Below are 12,706 nucleotides of genomic sequence, written 5' to 3'. Positions count from 1 at the left end.
AATTGCATATCAAACATATAAGGGCAATCTCCATTCATTTGTTTCTTTAAATCTCCTCCAAATATGGTGTTGCGTGCTAATTGCAGACACATATTTTGATCCTCCTAATTTGCATGTTAGGGAAGTCTTCTCAGGGTGGGAAATGAGTAAATAAAGGCAAGTACCACATTCTTCCTCTCACCTGAGGGCCAACAAAGTAACATATTTTAAAGAGGCAGAAAAAACATTTGATTAGGGACTAATCACAAATTTCTCCTAACAACACTTTTAATATTTCAAGCTCCTTAGCCGTATGCAAATAAGGACAGCATTAATCGTATCATACATTAGGAAGTCAAAGCACACCAAACTGTTTTTCAGGGATCGTCTTTTTTCATTGTGTAATTAGGGCCCAAATGTTAATGAATTATGCTAATTCCTAACAATTAGCATATAATATTGGAGACAATCAACAATTAGCATATGCTGCGTTGAAGACAATCAAAAGCCCCTGCATTCCCATATGGACGCTACACCTAATGTATAGAAGCAGGCCAGTGAGTGAGGGTTATCTGATTACATGCAGAATCAGCATGCTAATTACCCCTGCCTCCCATGCTCTGGCTCTCAACCCTCTGTTCTCAGGGGTGACGGACAAACATCTCACACTGTCACCCTGTTAGGCCCTGATGGAATACTCAACACAAAGAAGAGGCTAGCAAATGACAGGCAAGCAATCATCACGAACGAATAAGAGACACAGTGTTATTGTAATTCCCCATCATGTTAGGCTTTTTTTCCGGAGGTCGAGGTCATAAACTTGCAGATAATGACTATTAGTCGCTGGCTAGCATGCTATTCACTAATGTTAAGTATGTATCATCACTATGTCATCATATCCAAACAACGGCCTCAAATTGTGAGTAAACATTCACTCAAGGAATATTTTTTAACATGAATCAGATCTATATTTAGAGGAGGGCAAAATAGCTGCTGCTGGAAGAAATGTGCCATTTTACATAGACTGGCAGTGATGGCGAGCTCTCGACATGGAAAATGCACTTGGAAGTGTTCTGTCAGATTGTGTTAAATAAAGGCATAGTTGCCCGATAATAATTTGTAATTTGACAAATTAGTAGCCTCTAATGGCTACTGGCTCTTCAGAATGGAGCGGTCTTGAGAAGGCTGTAGCTTGGACACCATTAGACCTGTGTTTCCAGGTTCCCTGGGTACTAAGATGCAATTCTAGACCTCAACAGGGCCCAAATAAGATCATTAAGAAAGCGTGTGAACGTGAGTTACATTAATATTAGACTGGGATCAATTTACTTTACATATCCGATCTAGATCGGATATGTAAATGCTGTGTGTGTGTGTGTGTGTGTGTGTGTGTGTGTGTGTGTGTGTGTGTGTGTGTGTGTGTGTGTGTGTGTGTGTGTGTGTGTGTGTGTGTGTGTGTGTGTGTGTGTGGACACTACCAGAATACAGTAGTATCTGGTTACTGTACTTTACTGTGCTGAAGTAAACCAACAAATAATGTTACTAATTAATTACAAGGTATCAGTAAACTATAAGAAAAGGTATTTAAAGCAATCTTTCATTATTTATTGATTATACATTTCGATTATTGTATTGTTGGGTGCTTGTCGTGTGTGTGTTTCTAGACTTTGTCCTGTTGATTTTGTAATTTTATGTGGTATTATGTCTTGTAATGTGATGCGATGAGCTTTGATGATGTAAGCTTATGATGTAAGTTGTTACAGTATGGTTACATTGTCTCAATGTAAAGTTTTTATGGACACCAGGAGGAATAGGTGCAATGTTGTAGCTAACAGGGATCTTGATGAATAAACAGACAAACACCTTCAACCCATCTCAGACCACTAGCCATGGCTTTGCAAGAGGGCGTGGCATTGGGGCCACGAGTTGGAGCACACCAGGGCCCTAGATATCCATTTGGAACTCATTAAATATCTCCGACGGACGCAGGGCCCCGGTTTCCACATCCTCCAGGGTCCTCGCACTGTCTAAGCTCATTTACAGAGTGTCCTTTCCCACTGACAGCACTCTAATTCGCATTTGAATTTAGGTCACATTGATCTGGGCCCGCGTCCAAAGGCAACTCCCAGAGGAACAAGCTGGCCCAGCCAGGCAGCATGGTGTTTGCTGCTTCTCCATCTCCTCCTCCTCCTCCTCCCCGTTTCTCTGTCCATCCCGTCACTCCATGGTCAAGCAAGAGTATAGAAAGGGATTGGCAGGGACAGCCTGCAGCGCCACAGGTATGACTGTGAGATGAAGGCGTTGCTGTTGGGCATTGGTGGACAGTACATTTGAGTACTGTACTTAAGTAAATGTTTTGAGTATCTGTAGTGTAGTGTCTTATGAATGAACCACTTAACACATTGACTGCCTGAGATTAAAAAAAAACGTTTTTTATCCCCATGCCAGCGTTTTTTTTTTACCTTAAATTGACGATCTTTGGAGAGCCGCAGAAGCAACGTTGTAGACACGGAAGTAAACAAAAAGTATCTGGCGGGTGGGGGAGGGTCTCCTCTCTCCACCGGAGGAAAAACTTTTTTACCGTGATCGGCCATTTTGATACTATCGCCCGTTGAATAAGGCTTGTTTTCACCAAAAAAAGGAGAAATCCTTCCTCATGTGTTTTTCTACAAATCCTACCATAGGAGTGGACGGAGGTGACATCCGTCCATTCCTTCTCTCAGCGTCAATTGTTTATTCATTTACTAAGTTGTGTAGAGTGCCCTCTTGTGGATTTATTTTTGGAAAAGACGTATACGTCCTTGGCAGGCAAGTGTTTTATTTAAAAGGACGTAAGCATACGTCCTTGGCAGGCAATGTGTTAAGCCCATACATCACCGGGTGCCAATTTTCTAAGTGATCCTGGGCACTACACTCCCCCCACCAGCCTAGGGAGCCCAGGGCCGAGCTCATGCCTCCTTCAATGCATGAGAGCCAACTGACCTTCTTGTCACCTGACAGGGGGGAGTTTCCCCGGTAGGACGTAGCGCGTGGAAGGAACACGTTATTCCAACCAGTTCCTTTCCCCTCCATCAGGCGCCCCGGCTGACCAGGGGGAGGACTTTTTTTTTAAATGTAATTTGTACTTTTGTACTTAAGTATTTTAAAAAGAAAGTGCTCAAGTACTTTAACTCAAGTACACATTTGACTGAGCAACTTTCACTTGTAGTTGAGCAATATTTGACAAGGAGTATCTAGTATCTACTTTGACTCAAGTACTGGGGTTGAGTACTTTGTCCACCACTGTTGGCAGTTGTCGGTCCTGCCTGGTGATACGTCTCTGTATGTATGACACGTAATGCTTGTGACTCTTTCAAGGAGCTGCGGGTGATAGATGTATCATTAAGGCCAGTGTTTAAATCCTTAAAGAAAAATATGTCCTGGTCCAAGCCTTGTCAAAGTTTCTGTATTAGTCCCATTTCAATCACTAGTTTTCCTAACCAAATTTTGGATATTTCCACAATCATTATTAGAATAATCGTTAGAGCAAGACTTGCTTGACATAATAGTGCCACAAATGATCCGAGTGGATTCCACAGGGTGTGTCAATGCAACATAAAGAACAGGCTAAATGGAATGAATTCACCATTTGTTTACAGAGAAATACCAATCAACAGAAAGACAACCTACAGGTGTGCATACTGCAGTGGTTTTCAAACATTTTGTGCCCAAGCCAAGGTATCAAATTTGTCTCTGTATTGGGAAATGAGTGCTCACAAAAGTACTGATACATAAAAATAATAAAAAAGAATCACCTTGTGTATAGTTATTGCAATAATAATGTGTGGTTGTCACAAATTCCTAAGTCACACCTGGACTTGTCTCATGGCACACCATTGTGTATTGGCACACCATTTGGGAACCACTTTAGATTAGTTGGGCCACTTCAGCCCCCCCTGGTGGACTAATTTGCAGTCAAGAGTGACTTACGGACATACATACAGACAAACAGCCTCATTGCAACAGCCACTTTGCGGCTCAACTATAAAGATACATGTGATGTATTAAGTAGAGGTAATATTACAGTATTTGGGTAACCTTAATCTTACAGGACCATACCGATGTCCATACCGATACCAATACATGTCATTGACTATTCATGTTTGTCCATTAATGGCTCTATTTTTAGATTTTGCGTAGAATATGTTTACATTCTCTCCAAGGTCATTAAAGCGCTGGCAAACTTACCTGAATAATTTAGTCAATGTTGGCTAAACAGCATTAATAAGTCATGTACATTCGTTCATAAATCAATCTTTTCTCCACTGACTAATTTGAGCTAAACTTTCCAAATCAATGCATGAACAATGCAATGATAATGTAACAATGCAAGTTGATTTTAATACAATACAGTAGCACACATTGGAAAAGTAAGAGGCAGGTACCGTGGATCATAATGGGCTAAACATGCCAGATTGCTAATATGGTCCTTTAAGCTAAACAAGTTCAAATATTAGCAGTGTCATTATATGTAAGAAAGCAAAACTTGTATGTAAGAATTATTCTCACAAATTCTCACAATAATGGTCCTTTAAAGGTGCAACCCTTGTAGATGAAGGGCATTGCCTGTCTTGCGTATTGCATTCAAGCTGTCAACACTTTATTTCACGGTTTTGACTAACAAGGCCCCAGTCACGTACCGTAACGGACATTTTTCAGTTTTTCCAGTTGTGCCTCTTGCCTATTTTTATCAAGCACCTGCTCTAACACAGGCTGTACTGTATAGTGCGCACTCCCTCTTTTCCTGTATAATGTCATACTACATCTTTCTCTCAGACAGAGGAATGTAGAATAGACCTTCCATTTTTACACTCTTAAAGTTAAATTAACACGCTACAGAATTGTAGCATGTATCAGGAACCTCCCCTCACAGCTGAAAAGAAAACCACAGCAGACATTCTCATGGTTTTTGTTGCATTATTCTACCATACTTACAGTATGTCCTGGTCAAGTCACAATGATATTTTCCCTGGCGTGTCATTAACAGTGCTTAAATTGATGCATATCAGAGACAAAAGCTTAGGTACCCCTACCACCCAGTTTTATAGTTGTATTATTGATCATTTTTCGTTGACTTTTGTGATATCAAATACTCTTCCCAACACATCATCCTTATACGCATCCTTTGACAAATGCCTGGTATCATTACCTGCAGCTGCTCCGAATCTAGAGGCACAGGAGTACTTTGATAGGCTCTAATAAATAACCCTTAGGAGACAGATAAATAACTCTAGTGTCTCGTCGAGTGTCTCATGGTTGTCATTTCCCTCTGAAGTGGCCACGCTGAAGATGATGCAGAAATGGCTGAAAACTCCTGTTTTTGCCACCCACCCACCACCCCCCTTCCCCATTAAAAGCATCTCGTATTAATTTTCGCAACAGATTGCGGTATGGAATTAATGCATTTTTCAGACATGCCGACCCCACCAGCAGGCTCGCCTCACATCTCTCAAGAACTCAATTACTCTCAACATTTAAAATAAATAAATTAAAGGTGTCCCGTACCCAGCAGCTGCATCATTACAAGTGCTCCTGGGAGACCAAATTAAGCCACAGAATGTATATCTAATATACAACCCCACTAATGATACGTGTTAAAAGAGCCAGGATGTAGGCACTGCTTAAAAATTACACGGGTCATTACAGCAAATTGAGACCAAGATTTATCTCCTGCCAACAAAACACATAATTTGTTTTACCTGGTAATCATAGAGTGTGTGTAATTAAATGTGAAAACAAAAAAGTGCAAGTGTTCTTTATGTGGCAGTTATGGGGGTAAATCACCAGAGCATTGCACCCAGGCAAGCTGCTGTGTATTATACTTGCAAACTGTATGTGATCTATGCTGGTTACAGTGTAGCTCTGTGCAATGCTACTGTAGGATAATGCCATGGAATATTCCATGGAATGTATGGAATGCCTCAGTAATGTCTTTGTATATACCTCTTTATATACAGTTGATGGTAGTATATATATACACATGTATTATCATCTCCAAGGTATATAGAGTACGATGATTACAAACAGAGAAAATATACATGTAGGTTTAGACTGTGATTAGGTGGGATGTTTTCAAATGAAGATTGATAAGAAAATTACTGTTAATAGGCTGCAAAGCACGGTATAATGATGTTTCTCATCAAGTGACGACACTCCTCAGATTATTTGCTCTTGGATTCCTCTGCCAAACAGAAAGTGATGAATACAGCTACGATGGCAGAGGAGATGGTGGAAGAGTTCCCGAAAAGTTAAAGAGCTTAATTACATTGACATAATGCACTTGCAATTCCTCCACCATCGTGGTATCCATCGGACGGCGAACATCTGCATTTTAATCGATTTCTTTTCTCTCTCCCTCTCTCTCACCCCTTGTCTTTCAAGATCATTAACTTTATTGGATTGGACATTCCTGTTGCAAAAACAATTCAGCATAATCATTTGCAATGCAACTCCCCAGCGCACATGCAAATCCTCCTCCTTCGCCTCCCCGGCCGAGCAATTACTAAAGGAGCACAGATGCAGTCAGTCCCTCCATCGGAATAAAGTAGGGGCTGCAAATAATGTGATTACTCAGTCATTACATATTGGAGTGCATTCATTATGGGCAAGGCTGGATTCTGGGCATTGTTGACAATGCCTTGGTAATGCCCAAGATGTAACAGGATGTCAAGAACGTAATGCCCATAATCTCATCTCGGCAATCCAAGACTCCCCAAAACTCACCAAGGAGTTCCAAATGAATACCATTCATTTATCATGCGAGCTGAATGTTAATGTGTACAACAATGCTTCCCTCAGACAAATAATAGCACATTATCACTATGTGATGTACAGGTGGCATCAGTTGCTGGGATCTTAAGATCAGATGTTTATACAGTAACTTGTAATTGCAACACATTTTCACAGTGTGACCACCATCTCATTCCTCTTGTCACATGATACATAAAAAAGAATAGCATATTTATAAAAAATAAAAATGAAATGTTAAAGAGAAAGTATATTAGTCCAGCAAATCTTCTCTTTACATCTAGCACATTTTCATGCTTTGAAGATTGCATACACTATTATTCCTTGATTTGATAGCTGCATTGAACATATAGTTCTTGCAGAACTCTTTAATTCAGCATAGTGTCTTAATATATTACAGAACATGGCAATATGTTCATGTTCCATATGTAACTGCTAACAATCTAAATGCCTGAGAGCAAGGGTGCACATCTCTAACTGTTTGAGCAGTGACAATCTGTAAATTCTAATAGCTATGCAATAAATTAAAGACCAGTTTAATTTAGCAATTTGGTGCAATATGTTAATGTCAGAAGAAAGCAGGATTCATCTCTTAATGCATTCAATGAAATGAAATGAAATAACATATATTTGAAAGTGCAATTTTTTTTAACACACATTATTATTATTTCAATCCTTGTAATTGAAACTGCAACCCAGGCAAGTTGTATTAAATTAGATTGTGGCAAAATTGCACCTTTGGTTTGCCAAGGCTGACTGAGTCCTTGCATCAAATGAATTTAATTATTCCTCTTTCCCATATATTATTAATCATCTATATTGATTTCTGAACTCCCAGACTGCTTGTGGATATGCAAATTTGGCCACGGCAATATCTGGATAGGCTCATTTGCATGGAAGCCCATTATTATTTTATAAGTAAATTTTAATGTGGACTCAATTAAAACTCAGCGAGTGGAACAGCTAAATTGGCCCAAGGTATGGGTTTGTAAGATTCATATGCAGAGCTGGGATATATCAATTAGTAAAGATCAAACTTTGGCTTCTCTGGAGGGGAGAGAAAATGCTGGAATTCAATCAGAATGACTCAGACTACTTTGAATGAATGGCACTATCTTTCGTGGTTTGCCTTTTTTGGAAATAGTCCAGGTTGTAATCATATCTGCCAAATGGAATTACAACCCATTAAATTCCATCTCTTTGCCTCTGAAACAAAGGAAAAGCAGGTCACTTCAATATTTTATGACCTTTTATATGACCTTCCTGCTCCAGCTTGGGCTTTTTTGAACGATGATGCTTTCAGAGCAGAATTGGTAATGGTCCAATAGCTGTTTTAGTGATGTCTCAATTTACAATTTATGATGAACACACACCATTTGCAGGTAATTGTTATGGGATGTCACAAGACTTGAGTTACTTGCAAGTATTTTGCCATAGTTTGGGACAAATAAATAGTGATACATATTGTTTTTGATTAAACTGTATTTGTTGAAATGTGTATATAACATGTTTTGTTGGTTGGTTTGCCAGAGTATGATAACACACCAGAATGTTGTGTCTGTGAAATACCAGGAATTTCTGTGCAACATTCTGTTGGTAAACTTGGTTGCAAAATGCATTCTAAGCTATACTTCCCTGTCCCTCTGTTGCAACATTTTAGAGGAGATTTTGGACAAAGCCAAAGCAGAGCATGGTTTAGCAATCTGACATGTCATTTTCCCAATTAAGGATGATTGTCAGAAATGCCCAGAATCATGCCGTTATGCCCACAATATTGACAAATAAAGATACTGCCCATTTCACTAAATATAGGTACATTCCTTTGACATAGAATTGGTTCCCGAAGACTTCGACTCTCCCAGGAGCATGAAACAGGATATCTTGCCCCAGTTTATTTGAAAGAAATGACCCTGTAAAGAAATCAATAGCAACACATCTACAGTATGCCATAATCGAGGACATTGTACAAGCCATAACCTAAACCACATTAATAGTTGCATTATAGATTTTACAAATCCTCATTGTAAATCTGTGTTTTATACATGTCCAGTTAGCATCACTGGACTAATCCAACACTAACCCCAATCTAAAAAACTAACAAAGAACAATTGGGCCTGTCTACAGTACCTGATTTTATAGCTGATTCCCTACTTTAAAAGAACTAAAAGCAAACATTTTGAATAATCACCTCTTTGTGGTGTTGTGTCACATTTCGTCAGTCTTAGTGGGACAATTGCTTTCCTTCATCCTTTTAGAATGGGCTACACTACAGTGATATGCATTTTAAACAATGATAACGTGAACTTTGTGGGCTAACGTTGATGCCGTTGCCTACGGAGCATGACCTTGTGGTTCACTGTAAGTTCGTAGCAGTGTGAGCTGAGCGGTGTGGTTCGCTTTATACACGTAGCAGCCAGTGTTGTCACCTGACAGGGGGGAGTTTCCCTGGTTGGACGTAGCGCGTGGAAGGAACATGTTATTCCAACCAGTTCCCTTCCCCTTCATCAGGCGCCCCGGCTGTCATGGGGGAGGCGGTATAGCGACCAGGATTACTACATGTTTTTGTGAGGGTATTAACTACCCTAGGAGACACGGGGAGAACATGCAAACTCCACACAGAGTAGGCCCTTTCGCAAACCCCACCTAGTGTATGGGCGCTGATGACGCGTAGGAGAAGACACGCGCCCAGCGCCCACAGTGTCCCCGGCGGGAATCGAACACAGGACCTTCTAGCTGTGAGGCGACAGCGCTACCGACTGCGCCACCGTGCCTCCCCAAGTAAAATGTTTTTGATTGGGTTATTGGACAGGCTTTACATTATGTAAGAAGTGTACATTAATCTGTAAATTATTAAACACATTTCTTCCTTTACTGTTATCGTCACTCAACACACAGTACGCAAAAGGTTGTCATAAAGAATTATGAAAGCACCAAAGCATGTGTTATCTTGTCCCTTTAAACAACATAGACTTAAGAGTATTCCTACACAGCAAAATGCCCAGTGTTCATTTGACTCTGGAGGCGTAAAAAATGGACCCATATGTTTTAGACTCTTAGTTAAATGAACACTGAGGATTTCACTGTGTAACTTTCCTTCCACTGCATGTCCTCATGTCCAGTTTGAAAGGACACTGTGATCAGAGCCAGCCGCACAGCTTTCATGTTAATCAGAAGCCTTTCTATGTGGCTGTAGCTATCTGTTGGAACAGCGTAGGCGCCAAGGGCTGGGTAGACCCACAGAACACACAGTGAGATCAGGCAGAGCTCTCCTCTGTTGTCAGTAGACAGTCTTTTAATGTCTGGTAGACCAATGGTCAGGCTTATCAGCTTTCCTGCTTACAGAGGATTATGTGGGCCGTATGTGATAGAGATAAGAGTCACACTTAAACACAGTGAAACAAACAAAGAAGGTGCTCTAAAACTCAGTTTCAAATGACAATATGTTCAATATGTCGAATTTAACTTGGGATTTGTGTTTTGAGACCTCAGTGTACTGTAGGTCAACAGGCACACACACACACACACACACACGCATACATGCATACACACATGCACGCACGCAAGCACAGTTGCACACATAAACGCACGCACGCACACACGCACGCACGCACGCACGCACGCACGCACGCACGCATGCACACATGGGCTGTTGAATAATCAAACCTCAAATAATCGTCGACTTTGGAGGGAAAATGCGCAACGCAAAATTATTCAGTTCAGCCAAAGCAGTGCATACTGACAATTTTTTATACGCCGCTGTGTAGCCTATACGTTGAGTGCATGCGTGGACGCGTCAGCCTCTTGTCCATCTAAACAAGCCAAAACACATTCCATGTGCCAGGCCGAGAGAGTATGTTTTGCCCCCTGTCCGTCCGTCCGTGTGTCCGTCCGTGTGTCCGTCCGTCCGTGTGTCCGTCATTCTGTCATTTTGTGTACAGCTAATCTCCGGCACCGTTGGCTTGATCGCAGCGAAACTGTGCACACACACTCCCTGGATGCCAGAGCAGAACCTCTGTCCCAAATTTTTCAAATTAGCCTTTTATAGCGCCACCAGGAGGCCGCTTTTTGCAAAACACATTTCTTGACAGTACTCCTACAGATTTTATCCAAACATCACACACATCAGTACACAGTATCTCTATAGTCATGTGATCAACACGGATCTGTCCAATTTTCCATATTTCATCCTGATTGGCTAAGGTTGGCTTCCAAAGTTTGCAGGATTGCTCCGTTTTCAACAAAATGCCTCAAATCATGAACGCAGCTTGCGATTTCCGTGAGATTTCACACGCACATTCCCACTAGGCCGAGGAAGAAATGCCACTTGAAAATGTTCAAATCAGCCTCATGGTGGCGCTATAAATGGACGATTTGTGTTTTTAACTATAACTGCACCGATCTGCATGAAACTTTGCACGCACACTTCCTAGAGGCCAAGGAAAAACAACTGCCCTGCATTTTTTACATTTGCCTTTCATAGCGCCACCAGGAGGCCGACTTATGTAAAACACATTTTTTGATATTAAGCCTTCAGAATTTATCCAAATTTCACGCACATCGGTACACATGATCTCTATAGTCATGTGATCACGATGGATCTTTTAAAATTTTCATATTCCATCCTGATTGGCTAACATTGACATCTAAAGTTTGCAGGAGTGGCCCGTTTTGAACAAAATGCCACAAATCATGAATGCAGCGTCCGATTGTGGTGACACTTTGCACGCACATTCGCACTACATTGAAGAACAAATGCCACCCTTTTAACATTGCCCTATTATAGCGCCACCAGGAGGCCAATTTTGCAACACTTTTCTTTTTTATATTACTCCTACAAATTCAAACATCATGCAAATCGGTACACATATAGTCAAGTGATCAAGATGGTTCCGTCCAATTTTTCATATTCCATCCTGTTTGGCTAATTCCGAACATTGCTGCCCCACAATAACCTACCTGACCTGGCGGAGACCTGTGCTCCGAGGAGCACTTTTTCTAGTTTTAACTGGGTTACAACTGATGTTAGTTCTGCTTCAGTGTTGTTAATATGAAATACATTTTAGTTTACCTCTTGTTCTTGACGATTTGTGGTGAGTTTTGACATTATGCATTATGCGCACTGGCAACATTTATATAGATATTTAAATTGGATTATAATCGAAAAATGTTAAGACCAAATTTTTAATGTATTTGTAATTTGGTTTTATGGGTAGAGTGTCCGTCCTGAGATTGAGAGGTCGGGGTTCGATTCCCGGCCGGGTCATACCAAAGACTAGCCGATAAAAATGGGACCCAATGCCTCCCTGCTTGGTACTCAGCATCAAGGGTTGGATTGGGGGTAAGTCCCTGTGACATAATAGCGTCATGTCCAGGGGGTGTACGTGTATATCAAGCTGCCTCACGCCACAGAAACAGGAGTTAGGCTCCTGCCCTATGGGCCGCATGGCTCGGCAAGGCTTACTTGCACAGTATGAGTAGTGTGTAGTCTGTTGTATAATATATTGCTGTATAATAGACTAAAGGGTGATTATAAGGGTGGGTGATGGATGATTGAGTTAATATGACTTCATTTTAATAGCTGCTGCAGAATGGTAATGATAATCTGACTCAGAGGAGTGTAGATTGAGGGTGTTGATTGGCTACTAATGATATTGACCGATACCACATATTGACACTTGTTCTCAATGTATTGAAATGTTTTTTTTTATCCAAACACACAGACATCATCAATTATCAATTAGCCTAGTGGGCACACCTGGAGCCATATGTATGAAAGTACAGAAGTGTTTCATAAAAGAGAGAGAGAGCGAGAGAGAGAGAGAGCGAGAGAGGAGATGGCCAGAGTGAGGGAGCGATTCAGACACTTTTCTGTCACTCCGTAAGACAGTATGAGGCTGCTTTCATGAGCACATTGGGATCTCCCGACTTGTGTGACTTCATA

This window comes from Gymnoscopelus braueri (genome assembly GCF_963280865.1).
Source record: "Gymnoscopelus braueri genome assembly, chromosome: 20".
Taxonomy (NCBI): domain Eukaryota; kingdom Metazoa; phylum Chordata; class Actinopteri; order Myctophiformes; family Myctophidae; genus Gymnoscopelus; species Gymnoscopelus braueri.
This window is presented reverse-complemented; position numbering follows the sequence as displayed.